General features: G+C 42.5%; 1 protein-coding gene, 1 non-coding gene and 1 pseudogene across 5 annotated transcripts in view; 1 reads left to right on the forward strand and 2 right to left on the reverse strand.

Annotated features, from left to right (window-relative positions):
• Positions 1-22607, reverse strand: part of Gatad2b (GATA zinc finger domain containing 2B) — a 90252-nt gene that overhangs the window by 30811 nt on the left and 36834 nt on the right. The window lies entirely within an intron of this gene.
• Positions 7764-7887, reverse strand: LOC138821650 (U6atac minor spliceosomal RNA). Its single transcript, XR_011370176.1, has one exon. It is a non-coding gene; the product is annotated as a U6atac minor spliceosomal RNA (small nuclear RNA).
• On the forward strand, positions 9772-10057 carry LOC138821538 (ragulator complex protein LAMTOR5 pseudogene; annotated as a pseudogene).

Below are 22607 nucleotides of genomic sequence, written 5' to 3' on the forward strand. Positions count from 1 at the left end.
TCAAGGAAGAGGCTTATTAGCTCAAGTAATAGAGAGGCAGCTTATGAGCAAACCAAATAGGTGCAAGTTAAGAGTCTCACTGACTTTCCTGCCTAGGCTGGCTTCAAACCACAATCTTCAGATTTTTGCCTCCTGCATAGCTAGAATTACACTGGCACCTAGCTCTTGCTTGGCTTTTTTCTGCTCATGGCTAGTGTTCTATCATATGAGCTATTCCTCCAGCCAGCTTCTTTGCTAACTAGAGATGGAGTTGTGTGGACTTTTCTGCCTGAGCTGGCTTCAAACTTTGATCTTCAAATCTCAGCCTCCTGAGAAGCTAAGATTACAAGCATAAGCCATATACAACCAGCAAGTGAAAATCTAAATTTATATTTGAATTTTAAGACTTCAAATCCAAGGCTGTCTTCCTGGTAGAAAATAGCAATGAGTACCTAGAAAGTTTCTGAGTAACAGAAACATAGGTTCAAATGGTTACACACACACATACACACACTTATTTGTCAGTCGTGGGGCTTGAACTCTAGGCCTGGGTGTTGTCCCTCAGCTCTTCTGCTAGTGCAGTGGTAGGCTAGCACTCTACCACTTGAGCTACAGCGCCACTTCTAGTTTTTTGTTTTTTTGTTTTCCGGTGGTTTACTGAAGAGTCTCAGGGATTTTCCTGTCTGGGCTGGATTTGACCCATGATCCTCAGATCTCAGCCTCCAGAGTAGCTAGGATTACAGGCATGAGCCACTGGCACCCTTGCTCCCTAAGACTCTTATCTCCAATAAACCACTCAGAAAACCAGAAAAGGCACTGTAGCTGAAGTGGTAGAGTGCTCACCTTGAGCTGAAGAGCGCCGGGAAAGAGCCCAGGCCCAGAGTTCAAGCCCCATGTCTGATCCCCGCCCCCCCCCCCAAAAATAATCCTCTCCTAGTCAGGCACCAGTGGCTCACACCTGTAACCCTACTCGGGAGGTTAAGATCTGAGGAGGATCATGGTTTGAAACCAGCCTGGGCAGGAAAGTCCATGAGACTCTTACCTCCAATAAACCACTGAGAAAAAGCTAGAAGTGGCACTGTGGCTTAAGTGGTGAAGAGCTCACCTTGAGTGCCAAGAGGCTCAGGGACAAGAGCATAGGCCTTGAGTTAAAGCTCCAGGACTGGCAAAAAAAAAAAAAAAAAAAAAATCTTCTGCAAGTTAGACACTGGTGGCTCATATCTCCTATAATCCTAGCAACTAAGGAGGCTGAGGATCTAAGAAGCAGTGGTTTGAAGCCAGATCAGGCAGGAAAATCCATGAGACTCTCATCTCCAATCAAACACTAAAAAGCTGCAAGTGGCAGTGTTGCTTAAGTGGTAGAGCACTAGCCTTGAGTAAAAAAGCTAAGGGACAACACCTAGGTCCTGTGTTTAAGCCCCTGGACCAGCACACACACAAAATTTTTCCTTTCCACAAAGTTTTGCTAAATGAATATTTTATGTTGTTTTGTACGTGTTTGCCAATCCTGGAGCTTGAACTCAGGGCCTGGGTATTGTCCCTGAGCTCTTTTGCTCAAGGTTAGTGCTCTACCACTTGAGTCACAGTTCTATTTATAATGTTTTTGAGAGTTAATTGCAGATCGGAGTCTCCCAGACTTGCCTGCCTGGGCTGGCTTAGAACTTCTATCCTCAGATCTCAGCCTCTTGAGTAGCTAGGGTTACAGGTGTAAACCACTAGCACCCAGCTGCCGTTATTCTTAAAATTAAAAGGAATGTGCACGCGTGTACGCACACAAACACACACACACACATATCCTGGACTATGAAATAGAAGGGAGGTTAATAAGACACTGAGTTTTCTGGTCACTATTCTAAACTGCCCTTATCTCAACAGGACAGTTTAAACATGTGGCTGACAAGGGAATCCCATTTTCCTACTAATGTTCATATTCTGGGATAGCAGTTGATAATAATGTCTAAGACATTATTGTCTCAGTTTGGGGTGTTACTATTCCTAGGCTTTAAACTACAAAAGAAATTCCTGGTTTCTGACAAACCTTAGATCATCTTGGTGTTCCAATAAGTATTTGAATAGTGTCTATCACTGAACTCCCAAGGTGGTGGGAACTACAGAAATGTGTTGAGGCTGCAAGAGATTCAGCCACTGCCAAGAATAACATCTGAAAATGGTTCAATGATTCTAAGGGAAGAGTCCTTCAACTCTGAATTAAGGACCAGGGGAACTGGCAACCTGAAATATTACTGATGAAATTTAACTTCAATTTTCTTTTTTCTTTTTTTTGCTGGTCATGGGGCCTGAACTCTGGGCCTGGTCACTGTCCCTTAGCTCTCAGCTAAGGTTAGCATTCTACCATTTATTTGAGCCACAACGCCAATTCCAGCTTTTTCTCCTTATGTACTGCTGAGAAATTGAACCCAGGACCTCATGCATGCAAGGCAAGCACTCTACCACTGAGACGCTTTCCCAGTCCTTAACTTCAATTTTTTGTGGCAACAATTAACAGATGGTTTTCTGGGTGCTGGGGATGGAATGCAGAACTTTGTACATCTTTGTAAGACTACTGAGCTACATCACCAATCCCTAAACGTCATATAAACTGCTTCTTCTTCCCTAGTACTGGGATTACAGCCATTTAACAACACATTCGGCCTTGAGAGTATTCTTTGTTTTCTTCCAACCATAACATCTTTCAAAACTGTTATCACACGGGGTACTGGTGGCTCACATCTGTAATCTTAGCTACTTAGAAGAATGAGATCTGAGGATTGCAGTTCAAAGCTAGCCCGGGGAAGGAATGTCCGTCTCTGATTAATCATCAAAAAGCTGAAAGTGGGGGCTGGGAAGGTGGCTCAGTGGTAGAGTGCTAGCCTTGACCTGAAGAGCTGAGGGACAGCACCCAGGCCAAGAGTTCAGGCCCCACAACCAGACCCCCACACACAAAAAAAGCTGAAAGCGGAGCTGTGGCTTAAATTGTTAAGAGCCAGCCTTGACCAAAAAGCCAAAGGACTATTCAGGCCCTGAGTTCAAGCCCCAATATGGGCACAAAAAAGAAGCAAAACTACTATTATAACTCAAGTATCAACACTGATACAATGTTTTACTTATAATCATCTGCACTTAATTTTCTTTTCTTTTTTAGTCAAGACTGAGGTTTGAACTCAGGACTTCACACTTGTTAGGCAAGATCTCTACCACTTGAGCCATACCTTCTGCCCTGTATTTAGTTGTATACAATTTTATCACATTAGTCAAAGTGGATCAAAGGCCTCAATGTCAGACATGAAACTTTGAAACTACAAGAGGGTAGGTAGGAGAAACATTAGAGCTTATAGGTATAAGTAGAAACTTGTTGATTAGAGTCCCAATGGCACAACAGACAAGAGAGGCTTGACAAGTGGGACAACATTAAAAAAAAAAAAAAAAAAAGTTTCTGCACAGCTAAGGACAGTTACTAAACTAGAAAGAAAGTCAACAAACTGGGAAAAGATCTTTACCATCAATATATCAGATAAAGGCCTAATATCCAATATATACAAAGAGCTCAAGAAACTAATCCCTCTCAAACCTAATAAACCAATCACTAAATGGGCTAGGGAACTAAGGAGAGACTTCTCAGGAGGAAAAGTTAAGAATGGTAAAGAAACACATGAGTAAATGCTTATCATCCCTGGCCATTAGGAAATGTAAATCAAAACAACTCTGAGATTCCATCTCACTCCAGGAGGATTGGCTAACATTGTGAATTTGAACAACAAATGCTGGCAGGGATGTGGGGATAAAGGAACCCTACTGCACTGCTGGTAGGAATGTAAACTAGTACAACCACTCTGGACAGCAGTCTGGAGGCTCCTCAAAAAACTAAATAAAGACCTTCCCTACAGCCCAGCCCTACCACTCCTGGGCATCTACCCTGAACATCATGAGGCGGGGCATGTTAAGAGCACCTGCACTGCCACACTATTCACAACAGCCCAGATGCCCCATGCTGGATGAACAGATCCAAAATATGTGGTACCTATAACACAATGCTTTTTTTTTTTCTTTATTTTGACCAGTCCTGGGGCTTGAATTCAGGGTCTGGGCAATGTCTCTGAGCTTCTTTTGCTCAAGGCTGGTACTCTACCACTTGAGCCACAGTGCCACTTCTGGCCTTTTCTGTGAATGTGGTACTGACGCATCAAACCCGGGGCTTCATGCATGCTAGGCAAGCACGCTACCACTAAGCCACATTCCTAGCCTACACAATGGAATTTTACATAGCCATTAGGAAAAATAATGTCATTTGCAGGGAAATGGATGGAACTAAAACAAATAATGTTAAGTAAGGTAAGGCAAGATCAGAAAGACAAAACGGGCACATGTTCTCTCTGACTTGAGGAAAATAGATCTAAAATGCACTGGGATATAATAACTTATACAGGATTCTAGATACTTATACCCAGTGAGACCAAAAGAGGTTATCTTAGAAGAAAAACACAAAAGCACAAGGCCTAAATGCCAATTCATATTTATATAAAATAATAGACATATCCAAACAAACTCCAAGATATGGAACTAAAAAAAATTTTGTTTTCAGTTTTTGATGATTCTGTCTTCTTTACCTTATTTTATGGTATATTCACATATATATCTTTGGAAAGGTGAGCGGGAGCACACAGAAAAAAACAGTGAAAAAAGTGCAGCAATGGAGCTCACTAGACATTGATGAAAGTAAACTATACAACTTGTGGGTAGAGACATGATGACACTGGGAGAGAATGAGGAAACAGAAGACACAGTACAAAAGGAAATGTACTCATTACCTGATTCGTGTAACTGTAATCCCTCTGTATATCACCTCTATAATAACAATAAATTAATTTTTTTTTTTTGGTCAGTTGTGGGGCTTGAACTCTGGGCCTGGGTGCTGTCCCTTAGCTCTTCAGATCAAGTGGAGCCATCTACCACTTGAGCCACAGTGCCACTTCTGGCTTTTTCTTTTTTTTTTTTAGGTCCGGTCATAGGGCCTGAACTCTGGGCCTGGGTGCTGTCCCTTAGCTCTTCAGCTCAAGGCTAGCGCTCTACCACTTGAGCCACAGCGCCACTTCCGGCTTTTTTCTTTATGCTTATGTGGTGCTGAGGAATCGAACCCAGGGCCTTGAGCATGCAAGGCAAGTGCTCTACCACTGAGCCACCTTCCCAGCCCTCTGGCTTTTTCTGTTTATGTGGTGCTGAGGAATCAAACCCAGGGCCTCATGCATGAGCCACCTTCCCAGTCCTAAATTAATTTACAAAAAAAACAACAACAACAACAATTTTATCACATTGGTAGGGTAATGCATACACTACCACAGTCAAGATACAGAACAACCCAACACTTTACTGGGTATGGTGGCTCAAACCTGTAGTCCTAACTACTCAGCAGTCTGAGATTAGGAAAACTGAATTTCCAGGCCAGCTCAGACATAAAGTTCATGACACTCCAACCTGAACCAATAAAACAAAACAAAACAGCTGGGCATCAGTGACTCACACCTATAATCTTAGCTATTCAGGAGGCTGAGATATGAGGATTGTGATTCAAACCCAGCAGGAAAATCAGTGAGACTCTTATATTCACAACAGACAAAACCAAACCAAACAACAGGTGCTAGGAAGTATGCCTATTATCCCAGATAGGTAGAAAGCATAAGTAGGAAGATCAAGATCTAGACTAGCCCAGGAATAAATATAAGATCCTATTTTTAAAAAAATGACTAAAGTGTGCTGGGCAGCTGGTATCTCTCAAGCTTGTAATCCTAAACTACTCCAGAGATCTGAAGATTGAGGTTCAAAGCCAGTCTAGACAGGAAAACCTGAGAACCAGAAGTGGGCTGTGGCTCAAAGTGGTAGAGTGCTAGCCTTGAGCAAAAGAGCTCAGGGACAGTGCCTAGAGTTCAAGCTCCATCAATGGCCAAAACAAAACAAAAACCTAAAGTAAAAAGATCTGGGGGGCTTGTCTCTAACAGCAGAATGCCTGCCTAACAAACACAAAGCTCTGAGATCCTTTGTGTTACCCCTTCAGAACCATAACCCCCATTCTACCATCAAATTCCTGCCAGTCTCTAGTGTCTGGTGACCAATAAGTTTGTTTCCATCTCTGAGTTTCTAGTTTTTCAAAATTATCATATAGAGAATAGTGATGCATACTTACAGCCCTAGTGACTTAGGAGGCTAAGATAGGAGGGTCACTTGATCTCACAAATTTGATATCAGACTGGAAAAAATAGTGAGATCCATATATTAAAAAAAAAAGTCTTCATTGGCAATTCTCCCCCAGTCTCAGCCTCCATATGCTAGAATTACATGCATACACCGCCATGCCTGGGTCCAGTCTTGGGGCCTGAACTCTGGGCCTGGGGGCCGTCCCTCAGCTCTTCAGCTCAAGGCTAGCCCTCTACCATTTGAGCCACAGCGCCACTTCCGGCTTTTTTCTTTTTTTGCTTATGTGGTGCTGAGGAATCGAACCCAGGGCCTCATGCATGCAAGGCAAGCACTCTACCACTGAGCCACCTTCCCAGCCCTATACTACTTGTTGTTGTTGTTGTTGGTCATGGGGCTTGAACTCTGGGCCTGGGCACTGTCACTGAGCTCTTCAGCTCAAGGTAAGTGCTCTACCACTTGAGCCAGTGTCTTTCCAGTTAATTGGAGATAAGAATCTCCCAGACTTTCCTGCCCAGGCTGGCTTCAAACCATGATCCTCAGATCTCAGCTCCTGAGTAGCTAGGATTACAGGTGTGAGCCACCAGCGCCCAGCAGCACTTTATTCTTGAGCCATAGGTCCACTTCTGACTTTCTGGTAGTTAATTGGAAGTAAGAGTCTCATAGACTTTGTTGCCCTGGATAGCTTCAAATTACAATCCTCAGATCTCAGCCTCATGAGCAGCTATGATTACAGGCTTGAGCTACTGGTGCTTGGTTCTTAAAAAACATTTTAAAATAACAAATCTACTTTTAGTATTTAATTATTTTCCCCAAATAACAAGTTAGCGAGAATAGTGGCATTATTTTCCATTTTTACAAATCCAATGTCTAGATTTTTTTTTTTTTGGTCGGTCATGGGGCTTAAACTCTGGGCCTGAGCGCTGTCCCTCAGCTCTTCAGCTCAAGGCTAGCGCTGTACCACTTGAGCTACAGTGCCACTTCCGTTTTTCTGGTGGTTATTGGAGATAAGAGTTTTATGGGGGCTGGGAAGGTGGCTCAGTGGTAGAGCGCTTGCCTTGCATGCCTGAGGCCCTGGGTTCAATTCCTCAGCACCACATAAGCAAAAAGAAAAAAGCCGAAAGTGGCACTGTGGCTCGAGTGCTAGCCTTGAGCTGAAGAGCTGAGGGAAAGCGCCCAGGCCCAGAGTTCAGGCCCCATGACCCGAGACCCTCCCCCCCTCCAAAAAAAAAGGGTTTCACGGACATTCTTGCCCTGGCTGGCTTTGAACCGCGATCCTCAGATCTCAGCCTCCTGAATAGCTAGGATTACAGGTGTGAGCCACCAGTGCCTGGCCCAATGTCTAGATTCTTATAGCTACTTCTTCATTCATTGTACTGCTATATGGTTTTTGTTGTTGTTGTTGTTGTTGTTTCAGTCATGGGGCTTGAGCTCTGGGCCTGAGCACTGCCCCTGAGCTCTTCAGCTCAAGGCTAGCACCCTATCACTTGACCCACAGCACCCACTTTCCACCTTTTCTGTTTATGTGGTGCTGAGGAATCGAACCCAGGGCCTCATGCATGTGAGGCAAACACTCTACTACTGAGCCACCTTCCCAGCCCAAAACAATGTTTAGATGCCATGAAGTAGGTGCCAATGCCTTAATTGTATGCATGTTGTCAGCCCTAAGGGCCTCTTCCATCCTCCTCAAGGGGAGTGCTAACCTTCTCTCCTTCCATACAACACCTATATGTTGTTTTGAAGTACATGAAAAAAATCTGGTCTCAGGTACATACGTACATATGTAGTTTAAAAGGGAAAACACGTTTATAGTTAATGAATTCACTAAAAAAAAACCAAAATCAACCAAACAAAAAACTTTTGTCAGTGGTTCACATCTGTAATCCTAACTACTCAAAAGGCTGAGATCTGAGGGTAGTGGTTTAAAGCCAGCCTCGGCTGGCTCACCCTATCACTCTCCCTTATTATACTCTTCCCTTATTAAAACAATTTCAACAGCGATGTTCTATTTCAGACTTTACTAAATAAACTAGCTGGACCATATTCATCCTCACTCTCTTTATTAGCCCTCTCTCCTCCCACTGAAACCACTACTCAACAGAACCCAAGTTCAACATGCACATGCACACACAGACAGATACACACAACACAATAATTTTTCATTTAGAACGCAAAACAGGTTTTATCTCATTCCCATTTAACATGTAACCATAGTACACCTTTTCCCCCTTAGAAGAATGCTGTTGTGATATCTAGGCTCTCTCAAACTCCTGGGCTCAAGAAACCCTACTGCTGGGCTGGGAATGTGCTTAGTGGTATAGTGATTGCCTAGCCTGCATGGAGCCCTAGATTCTATTCCTCAGTACCACATAAGCAGAAAAAGCCGGAAGTGGCGCTGTGGCTCAAGTGCTAGCTAGCCTTGAGGCACAGAGATGCTCAGGGACAGTACCCAGGCTCTAAGTTCAAGCCCTAGGATTGGCAAAGCAACAACAACAACAACGACGATGACAACAAAAGAAACCTTACTGCTTCAGCCACCTGAGGAGCTGGGAAGTGATGGTCATGCTACTATGCCTAAGAGTGTAATTTTTGAAATTACAAATAGTGTAGATACCTTACGGTTAACTAATCAATATGTCTTATTCAAATCTCACCAGTTTTCTAGTATTTCTTGCAGATCCAAATTGTAATTTATCATCTCACAGTTCATTGAGCTGTCTTATTTCCTTGGTCTCCTTTAATCCATGATAGTTTCTTAGTCTTTAGCACCTGAACAGGTTTGTAGACTATTGCCTGTCCTTCTGCTCCTTAATCTGGGTCTATTTAAAATTTCCTCATGATTAGCTTGTGCATTCTTTGCAAAATATTGCAGAACTACTGTGCGCTTCTCAGTGTTATTTTGTCAGGAAATACATAAAATGTAAAAAAAGGGGCGGGGGAGCTTGGTGCCTGTGGCTCCTGCCTGTAATTCTAGCTATTCAGGAGGCTGAGATCTGAGGATAATGGTTCAAAGCCAGCCCTGGCAGGAAAGTCCCTGAGACTCTTATCTCCAATTAACTATCACAAATCCAGAAGTGGTGCCTCAGCTTAAGTGGTAGAGCACTCCCCTTGAGCTGAAGAGCTCAGGGACAGTGCCCTGGCCCAAAGTTCAAGCACCACAACTGCCCCAGAAAAGGGAGCGGGGGGGGGGGGGGCGCCTGGGAATGTGGCTTAGTGGTAGAGTGCTTGCCTGGCATACATGAAGCCCTGGGTTTGATTCCTCAGTACCACTTTAACAGAAAAGGCCAGAAAAGGCTCTGTGGCTCAAGGGATAGAATGCTATCCATGAGCAAAAAAAGCTCAGGGACAGTGCCCAGGCCCTGAGTTCAAGCTCTAGAACTACTAAAAACAACAACAACAACAAAAAAAAAAAACCCACAAAAGATACATACATACAAAAATAGTATTCTATAAAGCCGATAGTTTGACAAATACTGTACAAGTAATTTTCCTTTAGACAACCATTGTACTTCAAAAAAATAGAAGAGTTCCTATTTTAACACACAAATATTAAAAAGCTATGTGCTGGGAGTGCCATGGGGTCTCAGGCTGAGGTCGGCCACTGGCGGGATGGAAGCCACTTTGGAGCAGCATCTGGAGGACACAAAGAAGAATCCATTCATTGTTGGAGTCTTGTGCACAGATTCACAAGGACTTAATCTGAGCTGCCAGGGTACTCTGTCAGATGAACATGCTGGAGTGCTATCTGTTCTTGTTCAGCAAGCAGCCAAGCTAACCTCTGACCCCACTGATATTCCTGTGGTATGTCTAGAATCAGATAATAGGAACATTATGATCCAGAAACATGATGGCATAACAGTGGCAGTGCACAAGATGGCCTCTTGACATCTCATGTCACTTTTCTAGAAGCCTGTCATAGGAATTCAACTTACCAATGCTAATTAAAACTTGTAAAACTATTAAATTATACTTGTAAAACTATTGACGTTCCAATGGTTGGATCATTCACTTGATGTACATTGGGCACTTTTGTATTTATATGAGTTGCTTTTAAACTAACCTCTCAAAATGTAAGAATTTTTCATGTTCAAGGCCAGTGCTCTACCACTTGAATCACAGCTCCACTTCTGGCTTCTTGGGGGCAGTCAATTGGAAATAAGAATTTCATGGACTTTCCTGCTCAAGCTGGCTTCAGACTACAATCCTCAGATCTTGGCCTCCTAAAGTAGCTAGAAGTATAGGCATAAACCACAGGCACCTGGCTAAGAAAGGATCATGTTTTGAAGCATGTTTGTGTCCAAAGATAATGGATGTAGTGAGGAACAAGGGGTTTTCAGCAGGAAGAAATGGATATGACAGAACAAACCAAAATGAGTATTTATGTAATAACAAGTGATCTAGTTTGATTGGTTAGACAAGAGGTGAACAACTGGCTTCAGGTCAGTTTGTCTATAGAATTTTCTATATACAATAAATAAATCTGTTTGGGGGGGAAAGCTATGTACTAAGGGTCAAGATTAAATAAAGTTAACTTTTACTATACTATCACAATACTATAAGGGATAATACTGACTCAAAAAGATAAATTTGGGCTGTTCAACCTTCCCAACAAACCCATCTCTGATCAAAGAAAAAAAAGTTAAACTTATCAGGAAGCCATTCTGCTTCTAAAAGTATAACCCGTAAAGCTGGATGCTGGTGGATCACACCTGTAATACTAGCTACTCAAGAGGCTGAGATCTAAAATACTGGTTCAAAGCCAACCTGGGCAGTAAAGTCCATGAGACTCTATCCAAATTGACCACCAAAAAGCTCAAAGTGGAGCTGTGGCTCAAGTGGTACATGAGCAAAAAACCTTAGGGACAGCATCCATACCCTGAGTTTAGGCCACAGAACCTGCACACACAAAAAGTTAACTTAGCTGGGTACTGGTGGCTCACTCCTGTACTCCTAGCTACTCAGGAGGCTGACAACTGAGGATCACAGTTCAAAGGCAGCCCAGGCAGGAAAGTCTGTGAGACTCTTATCTCCAATTGACCACCAGAAAACCGGAAGTGGCACTGTGGCTCAAGTGGTAGAGCACTTGCTGACCAAATAAAAAAAAAGATACTCAAACCAAGTGTAGTGCTGCACACCTACAACCCCTGCTAGGGAAGTGGAGAGAGAAGAATCACAAAACACCAGCAAAAATCTGCAATGTTGCAATTTTTTTCTTAAATGTTTTGCATTTTTAAAAAAAAGTTATTATTAAGTAGCTATAATTCCACGAGTAAGATTATAAGTGTAATTTTTCTTGTACATCACCCCTTTCTTCACTCTTCCCCATTTTCCCCCACTGTCTGCATCCAGAAGTTACATAGTTCTTATATTTTGGTCAGTCACGGGGGCTTGAACTCAGGGTCTAAGCACCATCTCTGAACTTTTTTACTCAAGACTAGTGCTCTACTTCTTTAAGTGACAGCTCCACTTCTGATTTTCTGATAGTTAATTAGAGATAAAGCATCTCAATGGTTTTTCCTGCCTGGGCTTGCTTTGAATGGGGATTCTAAGCTCTCAGCCTTCTGAATAACTAGGATCATAGGTAATCAACCAGTATCTGGCCATAGTTCATTTTTTACAGTATACACTGAATACAATGACTGCATTTGCTCACCTCTTCTCCCTCCATTCCTGTACTCTTACCTCTTACCTCCCCCTGCCAAAAAAAAAAAAAATGTTTTTATTTCCTAGTATTTGTTCTGACAAAGTTGTTCTGAGGAATTCTGCCTTTGGATTTCTCCCCTAAGTATACCTTCCTTTATTCAGTTGTGTTCCTCTTAATTTTTTGAGACAGGGTCTCACTATGTAGCCCAAACTGGCCTTGAACTTGAGATCCTCCTGCCTCAGCCTCCTTAGTGATGGGATTTTTAGGCATGTACCTTTGAGATTAGCCTGGACTGCTTATTGAGACCCTGTCTATAAAGCAGCAAACAAATTCTATAAGCTTTTAAAGAAAAGAAACAGAAGGGGCTAGAAAGTTGGCTCAGTAGTAGAGTGCTTGCCTTGCATGCACGAGGCCCTCAGTTAGATTCCTCAGCACCACATAAGCAGAAAAAGCCAGAGGTGGGGCTGAGGCTCAAGTGGTAGAGTGCTAGTCTACGGTTGAAGAGCTGAGGGACAGCACCCAGGCCCACAGTTCAGGCCCCACGATCAACAAAAAAAAAGAAAGAAACGTAAGTTTCCAATGGAATTAAGGAACTTCCTCTGGACTGCAACCTGACAAACCCTTATTATAGGATTCAAACTAGTACAAAAGTTTTCTCCCACTTAAAACTCCCTAGGCAATCCTTGTCCATCAGAGCCATTATCCCAAATGGTCAAGAGAGGGGCCAAAGTAAATGCACATAAAACTAACTGTAAACTTCCTGAACAGAGTCCCAGGGTCACAACAAGTTGGAGAGAGACTCGACAAATGGGACTACCTTAAAATAAAAAGCTTCTGCACAGATAAAGCTATCGCAACCAAGCTAGAAAGACAACCAACTAATTGGGAAAAAATATTTACCAGCAATATATCAGACAAGGGGTTAACATCCTGTATATACAGGGAACTCAAGAAACTAATCCCTCCCAAACCTAACAAACCAATTACTAAATGGGCAAGGGAACTAAAGAGGGACTTCTCAAATGAAGAAATAAAAATGGCAAAGAAACACATGAGGAAATGTTCATCATCCCTGGTGGTGAAGGAAATGCAAATAAAGACAACCCTGAGATACCACCTTACCCACAAATCAGCCAACGACAAATGCTGGAGGGGATGTGGAGAACGAGGAACGCTATTACACTGCTGGTGGGAATGTACACTTATACAACCACTTTGGAAAGCAGTCTAGAGGGTCCTTAGAAAGCTAAAGATTGACCTCCCTTACGACCCAGTCATACCACTTCTAGGCATCTACCCTGAACAACAGGAACCAATATACAAGGACACGTGCACTTCCATGTTTATTGCAGCACTGTTCGCAATAGCTAGGATATGGAAACAACCTAGATGCCCCACCACAGATGAATGGATCCAAAAATTGTGGTATCTATACACAATGGAATATTATGCAGCCATTAGAAATGACAAAATAATGGCATTTGCAGGGAAATGGATGGAGCTAGAAGGAATCATGTTGAGCGAGGTAAGCCAAGAACGAAGAGACAAACAGTACATGGTCTCCCTGATAAGTGGATGATAAATCCAAAATGTTAGGTGATATGACAAAACAAACAGGACTTAAGAAACAAAGAACTCGGGCTGGGAAGGTGGCTCAGTGGTAGAGCGCTTGCCTTGCATGCATGAGGCCCTGGGTTCAATTCCTCAGCACCACATAAGCAAAAAGAAAAAAGCCAGAAGTGGTGCTGTGGCTCAAGTGGTAGAGTGCTAGCCTTGAGCTGAAGAGCTGAGGGACAGCGCCCAGGCCCTGAGTTCAGGCCCCACGACTGGACCAGAAATTAAAAAAAAAAAAAAAAAAGAAAAAGAAACAAAGAACTCCCACTCATCTGGTTGAACCACTACCAAATATCCCCATGCTGCTGATCACATATATGGTATATAACATGTGAGCACCGTTATATATTACAGACTGTGATAGACAATTTGCTCCAGGAAAGTTAGAATGAACTTGTGACTTTAAATGAGCATCATTATTCCACAATCCTGTGAATTTCCGGAAATTAAGTAATCACTTAATCACAATCAAAAAAAAAAAAAAAAAAAAGAACCTCGGGGAAGGGAGGGAGGGAGGGGATGGTAGGGGGAAAACAATGGAGGGGGTAACAATGTTCAAGAGGAAGTGTACTCATTACCTCACTCATGTAACTGTAACCCTCTGTATAGTATCTTTACAATAAAAAAATAAAAAAAAAAAAAAAACTAACTGTATATTCTCTTTATATACTCTTTTTTTTTTTTTTTTGGGTCCGGTCGTGGGGCCTGAACTCTGGGCCTGGGCGCTGTCCCTCAGCTCTTCAGCTCAAGGCTAGCGCTCTACCACTTGAGTCACAGTGCCACTTCCGGCTTTTTTTCTTTTTGCTTATGTGGTGCTGAGGAATCGAACACAGGACCTCAGGCATGCAAGGCAAGCGCTCCATCACTGAGCCACTTTCCCAGCCCCTCTTTATACACTCTTATACCTACTTCCTCATTTCCACCTAACAAAAGCTACTGCCTCATACACCACATCTAGGAAGCATATAAAGAGACTTAAGATGGTAGTAAACTGATCGTTGATTTCTAACAATATAGAGTTCTCAATAGCAAATGAAAGCTACTTTCATTCCAACTGAACCATCAAATTGGAATTCTTGTTTAGATGCTTAAAACAATTTTTTAATTTTTCCTTCCACATGTACTTGATTTTCCTGTTATACAATTCTAACTCTGCAGCAGATAGTAGGGAAAGAATACAGCATTTTTACAATATCATACAAAACAGAGCAACAAAAAAACTATACAGGAAAAAGGAGAGAAGTCAAAGGGGCAGCTAATAGATACTAAATGCTTTATCACCTGGCAGTTTGCTTTTCCTTAAAGCACTTCTCACTCACCTATCCTGGAACTTATAGCAATTCTGAATGATTAAAACAGAAATAGTTTGGCTTGTTCCTACCCACCTTCCAGAAGTATCTTAACAAATTGCAGATGTTAAATCCAGGAGGCATTTCTCTTCTAGTTACCATTTTCAAGTACAAACACCTCTGAATAGGTGCAGAAAAAGGAGATCCATAATAAACTGCTTCACTTCTCAGTTACTACTTCTAATAGGAACATGGTCATTACTATTTGAGCTCAAAAGCTCCCTCATTTGTTACAACACAAATGCCTGTTTTGTTGTGGTGGTAGGTTTTTTAAGGTTGCAAGGAAAAATGTGTGTGTGTGTAAATATTTTTTTAATTGCTCTAAGCCCTCCATTCCTTGTCTATCAGTCCAAGCAAGCAGAGATGAGACTTCCTTATATAATAGCCTGTGATTTCCTCCACTGCAGGCCTTTCTCTTTGTGTTCTGTATACACTTAGACACACGAGCACGCGCACATTCTCATTGCTTTGCAGCCCCTGGCATGATGCCAGCACTCAGTCAGCTGGTTGACTCCATTCATAGAGCAGTGTTGGCGCTGACATGGAGGGGGGGTGTGTGTGTGTAATAAGGGTACGGAAGAACTAGAATCATCATTGCTACAGACAAAAGAAATTTTAAGAAAGGGGAGAAAGAACCTTAGTATAACACTGTTCACAGCTTCAACTAGAAGACTATAAACCAGAGATCCCTTACCATTACAGCAAATGGCTAAAGCATAGGGGAAGAGGATCTAAACCAAAAGCAGCTTTGTATGAGAATCATTCCCTAACAGATTTTTAAAAACAAAGTGTTTATTACTTCAATTCCGTTAGAAACCTCAGACTCGTATACTGAACTGAAGAACTCAGAGTAATCGAATTTCTACTTTTAGATTTTTTTTTAAGGAAGAGGTATTTTAAAAAGTACTTATACATTTTTGGGCTCTCTCCTCTAGTTGCCAGAAAAGCCAGAGAAAAGGAGAAACAGAAAACACAAAAAGGAGAGAAAAAAGCAGCGAGATGGATTTAGATTGCTAGTTCCCCCCTCCTTCCTTAGGGTTAGGAGGGTATTCCTCCTCTTTTTCCATCCTAAGAAAAGCTCCTTCTGTAGCCCAGACTGGACACATACATTCCAACCTCTTTGAAAGACCTGGACAGACCTAGTATCCAAGCAGGCACTGACCTGCCAATCATATAGCGTACTGTTATATTAAACAAAAGAAACAGGAGGATGCTTACTTTTACCCATGATGCTTAGCGGGGGCAGGAGGAAAACCAGTCCTAGCCGGTTTATAACCTCAGGACATAAAATTATCTCTTAATTTTTAAAAGTCATTTGTGGCACAAAAGTCAGTCTCCCTGCTCTGATCATACCTCCCCCCGCATTATTCTGGCCTAGTGCCAAAGTTTGCCTTCATTCATGAGACCTAGTTTCCTCACAAATCATGATGCTTTAACTGTTTAGTTTCCAAAGCTAACATCCAAAATAGGAAATCATCATACAATAAATACCAAAATATACCTCAAATTACAAGGGGACAGTATATATCAGGCTTTTTTTTTTTTTTTTTGAGACAAGGTCTTGCCAATAGGCTAGGCTGGACTCACACTCATCCTCTTACCAGTCTCCAAAGTGCTGGGATTACAGGTCTGAGCCACTATGTCCAACTCAAGCTACTTTTCTTTATCCTTATCCTTTACTGCTAGTGTTATGGAACAGGTACTTATAATACAGTAGATTTGTTCATCAAAGATTTTCCTGGGCTGAAAAGGTGGCTCAGTGGTAGAGTGCTTGTCTTGCATGCATGAGGCCCTGGGTTCGATTCCTAAGCACCACACAGGCAAAAGCCGGAAGTGGTGCTGTGGCTCAAGTGGTAGAATGCTAGTCTTGAGCTGAAGAGCTGAGAGAGAATGCCCAGGCCCAGAGTTCAGGCCCCACAACTGACAAAAAAGAAAAAAATCCTAATGGCTATCTTCACAAGTTGTATCTAATTTAACACTATCCATCAACATCAACACAGTTGAATCTAAACCTAACTCAAATCACAGTTAAGTTTTACCAGCAAAGAAGCAAAGACAGTTAAAGGCATAATCTGTTTTATTACGTTTATGTCCTAGGGCTTGGAACGCTGTCCCTAAGTTTTTTTTTGCTCAAGGCTAACATACTTCCACTTGAGCCACAGCTCCACTTCTGGCTTTCTGGTGGTTAGAGAAAAGAATCTAATCTTTCTTGCCTGGACTAGCTTCAAACTTGAAATTCTATCCTCAGAGTTCAGCCTCCTGAATAGCTAGGAATACAGGCATGAGCCACGGGCACCTCACTGTTTGTTTGTTTGTTTGGGTCCGGTCGTGGGGCCTGAACTCTGGGCCTGGGTGTGTCCCTCAGCTCTTCAGCTCAAGGCTAGCACGCTACCACTTGAGCAACAGCGCCACTTTCGGCTTTTTTTTTTTCTGCTTAGGTGGTGCTGAGGAATTGAACCCAGGGCCTCAAGCATGCAAGGCAAGCTCTCTATCACTGAGCCACCTTCCCAGTCCCTGGGTTTTTTTAAGTGATGCTGGGGGTAAAACCCTAAACTGGGTGCTTTACCAGTAAGCTACATCCTTATTCCCTACCTGCTTCTTAGTAGTACTAGGGATTGAATCTAAGGCTTGTACATGTTATGGACATACTCTACTAACTAAGCATCTTTTTTTTTTTTGGGTAGGTCATAGGGCTTGAACTCTAGGCCTGGGCACTGTCCCTCAGCTCTTCAGCTCAAGGCGAGTGCTCTACCACTTGAGCCAGTGTCACTTGCGGTTTTTTGGTGGTTAACTGGAGATAAGAGCCTGGGGACTTTCCTGTTGAATTGTTTTGAACTGTGATCCTCAGATCTCAGCCTCCTGAGTAGCTAGGATTACAGGCGTGAGACACCGGAGCCCGGCCAACTAATTATCTTTACCTTCATGCACACTCTAAATAAAAATGGTTTAGGAGCCAAATGCCAGTGGCTTATACCTGTAATCCTAGCTACTCAGGTGTCTGAGACCTAGAAATCCAAACAAATCTGGGCAGAAAAATCTAAGAGGCTCCATCTCTAATTTTATTTTATTTTTTTGGTGGTGGTACTGGATAGGGCTTGAACTTAGGGCCTGGGCACTGTCCCTTAGCTTTTTTGCTCAAGCTAGCATTTTACTACTTGAATTACAGCTCTACTTCTGGTTTTTTGCTTGCTAACTGGAGATAGATTCTCAAAGACTTTCCTGCCCACATTGATTTCAAACAATCACCTTTGGATCTCAGCCTCCTGAGTAGGTCTGATCAACTGCTGCCAGCTTCCATATGTAGTAAGCCAACAAAAATTCCACACTGACAATGTGGCTAACGTGGCAGATCAATAGTCATGAACAGACAGAGCAGAGAATGAGCACAAAGCCCTAGAACTGGAGTGTGTGTGTGCATGCATGTGCACGTGCACGCGCACGCGCGCACACACACACACACACACACACACACACACACACACACACGGCTGAGGCTGGGCTGGGTATGTAGCCCTCAGTGATGTTTTCATCAAGCATGTGCAAGGCCCTAGGTTTGATCTCTAGTACATGGGAAAGGAAGTAGGCAGGGGACAAAATAGATTAGATCTTTTTTTGTGTTTACCACATTCAAAAGAACTTTTTTTAAATGCCTAGGACTAGCCACAGTATTGTTTCAATATTATTCTACTTACTACAACTAGGATACTTTTTCCTCCATATTCCTGTACCTCCTTACCTCATTTTGTACCATTTAATGTACACATTCTATGTAAATCTACAGACATATCCAAATGCTAGACATAAAAAAAACAAGTGATTCCCTAATTTTCTGTGTGTATTTGAATTCAGAGTCTCACAAATGCTAGACAAGCACTCTAATGCTTAAACTACACTTCTAGTTCCCTTTTGCAGTTTTTTTTGTTTTTATGCGGCTTGAACTCTGGGCCTGGGCACTGTTCCTCAGCTCTTCTGTTCAAGGCTAGTGCTCTACCACTTGAGCCACAGAGCCACTTCCAGTCTTCCAGTAGTTAATTGGAGCTAAAAGTCTCAAGGACTTTCCTGCCCAGGCTGGCTTTGAACCATGATCCTCAAGATCTCAGCCTCCTGAGTAGCTAGGATTACAGGCGTGAGACACCGGTGCCCGGCTCTCTTCTGCAGTTTTGTAGCAACCAAACTGGCATCTGACATCAGAAAAAGGCTTAATATCCAATATATACAGAGAGTGCAAGAAATAAACCCTTCCCAAATCTAATAAACCAATCACTAAATGGGCAAGGGAGCTAAAGAGAGACTTCTCAGAGGAAGAGGTCAAAATGGCAAAAAAACACATGAAATGTTCATCATTTCTGGCCATAAAGGAAAAGGAAATCAAAACAACCTGGATATACCATCTTATCCTAGAATTCAGACAAGCACAAATGTTTGTGGGGATGTGGAGGAAAAAAACCTACTGCACTGCTGGTGGGAATGTAAACTAATATAACCACTCTGGAAAGCAGCTGGAGGTGCCTCAAAAAACTAAACAGAGGGCTGGGAAAGTGGCTCAGTGGGAGAGTGCTTGTCTTCCATTCATGAGGCCCTGGGTTCGATTCCTCAGCACTACATAAACAGAAAACACCAAAAGTGGTGCTGTGGCTCAAGTGGTAGAGTGCTAGACTTGAGCTGAGGGACAGCACCCAGGCCCAGAGTTCAAGCCCCACAACTGACAACAACAAAACAAAACAAAAACTAAACACAGACATTCCCTATGACCCAGCCATACCACTCCTAAGCATCTACCCTGAGCATCATGAACCAGGATACAACAAGGACAACTGCACATCCATCTTCATTGCAATACCCAAGATATGGAAACAACCCAGATGACCCACAATAGATGAGTGGATCCAAAAAATGTGGTACCTATATGTAATGGAGTTCTATGCAGACATTAGAAAGGATAAAATAATGGCATTCACAGGGAAATGGAACAAATCATATTAAGTAAGATAAGCCAAGATCAGAGAGACAAAAGGCACATGATATGCAGATGTTAGATTTAAAATGCAATGGAATATGACAAAGTATATGTGATTCTAGACAACCACATACAGTGAGACCAAGAGAGGATAGTCTTAGGAGAAAGCACCAAATTGTAATACCCAAGTACATCCTCATATGTATATAAAATAATATACATACTGAAACTCCAAGGGTAAGGAAACAAAGGACCTTTTCTTAATTTATCTTATTGTTTTTAGATGACTCTCTATTCTTTACCTTATATACAGTGTATACATGTGCACATCTAAGGGAAACTGGAGGGAGGGGACATAATCAGTGGAAAATGGGTGAAAATGTACAGTAGCAGGGCCTATCAGCTGAACTGGACATTGTAGAAATGAACCAAGCAACTCATGGGTGCAGATGAGAGAGAAGGAATGAGGGAAAATGATGATACTAAGCAAAAGGAGAGAAATGTACATATCACCTAATATATATAAATGTAACCCTGCTCTAAAACGGCAATAAAGTTATTTTTAAAAATACTGGCATCAGGTAAGAAAGTGGTGGGGAAGAAATTGAAACAAACCAGCCTGGCACTGGTGGCTCACACCTGTAATCCTAGCTACTCAGGAGGCTGAGATCTGAGGATCGTGGTTCAAAGCCAGCCAGGGCAGGAAAGTCTGTGAAACTCTTATCTCCAATAAACCATCAGAAAACTGGAAGTGGCGCTGTCAGTCAAGTGTAGAGCACTAGCCTTAAGCTGAAGAACTCAGGGACAGCGCCCAGGCTCTATGACCGGACCCAAAACAAAAATCTTTCACAAATATGAAGGCTAGAATACAGAGAAAAGACAGAAAAAAATATCTACAACTTACTCAAAGAAATTAATTTATAAAAAAATTTCCTGGACAATAGAACATTAACTTCCTTTAATTTTTAGAAACATAAGGACTGAGTAATACAGCTAGGAGATAAGAATGTTCACCTAGCATGTGTAAAGTCCTAGGTTCAATCATCAGCACAGGTGGGCAGGCTGAAAGAATAAGAGAAAAGAGAAAGGAGATAGAAGAAAAAAAGACAAAAGGAGGGCTGGGAAGGTGGCTCAGTGGTAGAGTGCTTGCCTTGCATGCATGAGGCCCTGGGTTTGATTCCTCAGCACCACATAAGCAGAAAATAAAAAAGCGGGAAGTGGTGCTATGGCTCAAGTGGTAGAGCGCTAGCCTTGAGCTGAGGGACAGCGCCCAGGCCCAGAGTTCAGGCCCCACGACTGGACCCCCCAAAAAATTTAAAAAAAAAAAAAAGACAAAAGGAAGAGAGATTTAAGGGAGGAAGAAGAGGGAAGGGATAGAAGGATAAGAAGGAAGAAAAGAAAAAATAAAGAGAAATTTCATAGAAAACGACATCATAAGAATTCTAAAAATGTAACAATATAAAGCCAAATAACCCAATGAAAAATGGGTAGGGCTGGGGATATAGCTTAACGGTAAAGCATTCATGATTCCTTGTGTTAGATCATAAGCACTACAAAAAATAAGAAATTAAAACTAAAATGGGTAACTGGATGCCAGTGGCTTATACCCGCTCCACATAATCCTACTCTCAGGAAGCTGAGATCTTATCTGGCGGATCACAATTTTAGACCAATCAGAGCAGAAAAGTCTATGAGAGTCTATCTCCAGAAGAACAAGCAAAAAGCTGGGCTGGGCTGGGCGCCAGTGGCTCCCACCTGTAATCCTAGCTACTCAGGAGGCTGAGATCTGAGGATCGCGGTTCAAAGCCAGCCCAGGCAGGAAAGTCTGTGAGACTCTTATCTCCAATAAACCACTAGAAAACCAGAAGTGGCGCTGTGGCTCAAGCAGTAGAGTCCTTGCCTTGAGCTGAAGAGCACAAGGACAGCGCCTAAGCCCAGAGTTCAAGCCATAGGACCGACAAAAAAAAAAAAAAAGCTGGGCTGGAAACATGGTTCAAGTAGTAGGGTGCTGGCCAAAAAAGCAAGCTGAACAAACACAAGACCTTAAGTTCAAAACTTGGTACTGAAGGGGCTGGGAAGGGGCTCAGTGGTAGAGTGCTTACCTCCATGCATAAGGCCCTGGGTTTGATTCCTCAGCACCACCCAAACAGAAAAAGCCAGAAATGACCCTGTGGCTCAAGTGGTAGAGCGCTAGCCTGAGCAAAAAAGCTCAATGACAATGCTTAGGCCCTGACTTTATGCCCTCAGACAGACATAAAAAATAATCTGCCACATTTCTCCAAAGAATGGCCATCAGTATATGAAAAGTTTCTCAGTGTCAGGGCTAGAGATAAAGCTTGGTGGTTACCTAGATGAAGCTCTGGAATCAATCCCCAGCACCAAAAACACTTAAAACTAAAACAGCACTGTGTGGTGTCAGTGCCTCAATCCTACAATCCTAGCTATCCAGAAGGCAAGGATCCGAGGACCCAAGTTTGAAGCCAGCCCAGACAGATAACTCCAAGAGACTCTTATCTACAGTTAACCATCAAAAAGCCCAAACTAGAGTCATGCTCAAGTGGTACAGCACCAGTTTTGAGAGAAAAAGCCAAGTGAGAGTGCAAGGCTCTGAGTTCAAGCCCCAGTACTGGCACAAAAAAAGGTCAACTTGCCAAGCACTGCTGGCTCACACTTGTAATCCTTAGCTGAGATCTAAGGATCATGCTTCAAAGCCAGCCCGGGCAAGAAAGTCCATGACTCTTTATGTCCAATAAACCACTAGAAACTGGAGGTGGCACTGTGGCTCAAGTGGTAGATAGAGTGCTGGCCTTGAGCTGAAGAACTGAAGGAAAGAGCCCAAAGCAGAGTTCAAGCCCCATGAGCGACCAAAAAAAAAAAAAAA

This window comes from Dipodomys merriami, unplaced genomic scaffold (assembly GCF_024711535.1).
Source record: "Dipodomys merriami isolate MVZ:Mamm:240054 unplaced genomic scaffold, mDipMer1.0.p SCAF_92, whole genome shotgun sequence".
Taxonomy (NCBI): domain Eukaryota; kingdom Metazoa; phylum Chordata; class Mammalia; order Rodentia; family Heteromyidae; genus Dipodomys; species Dipodomys merriami.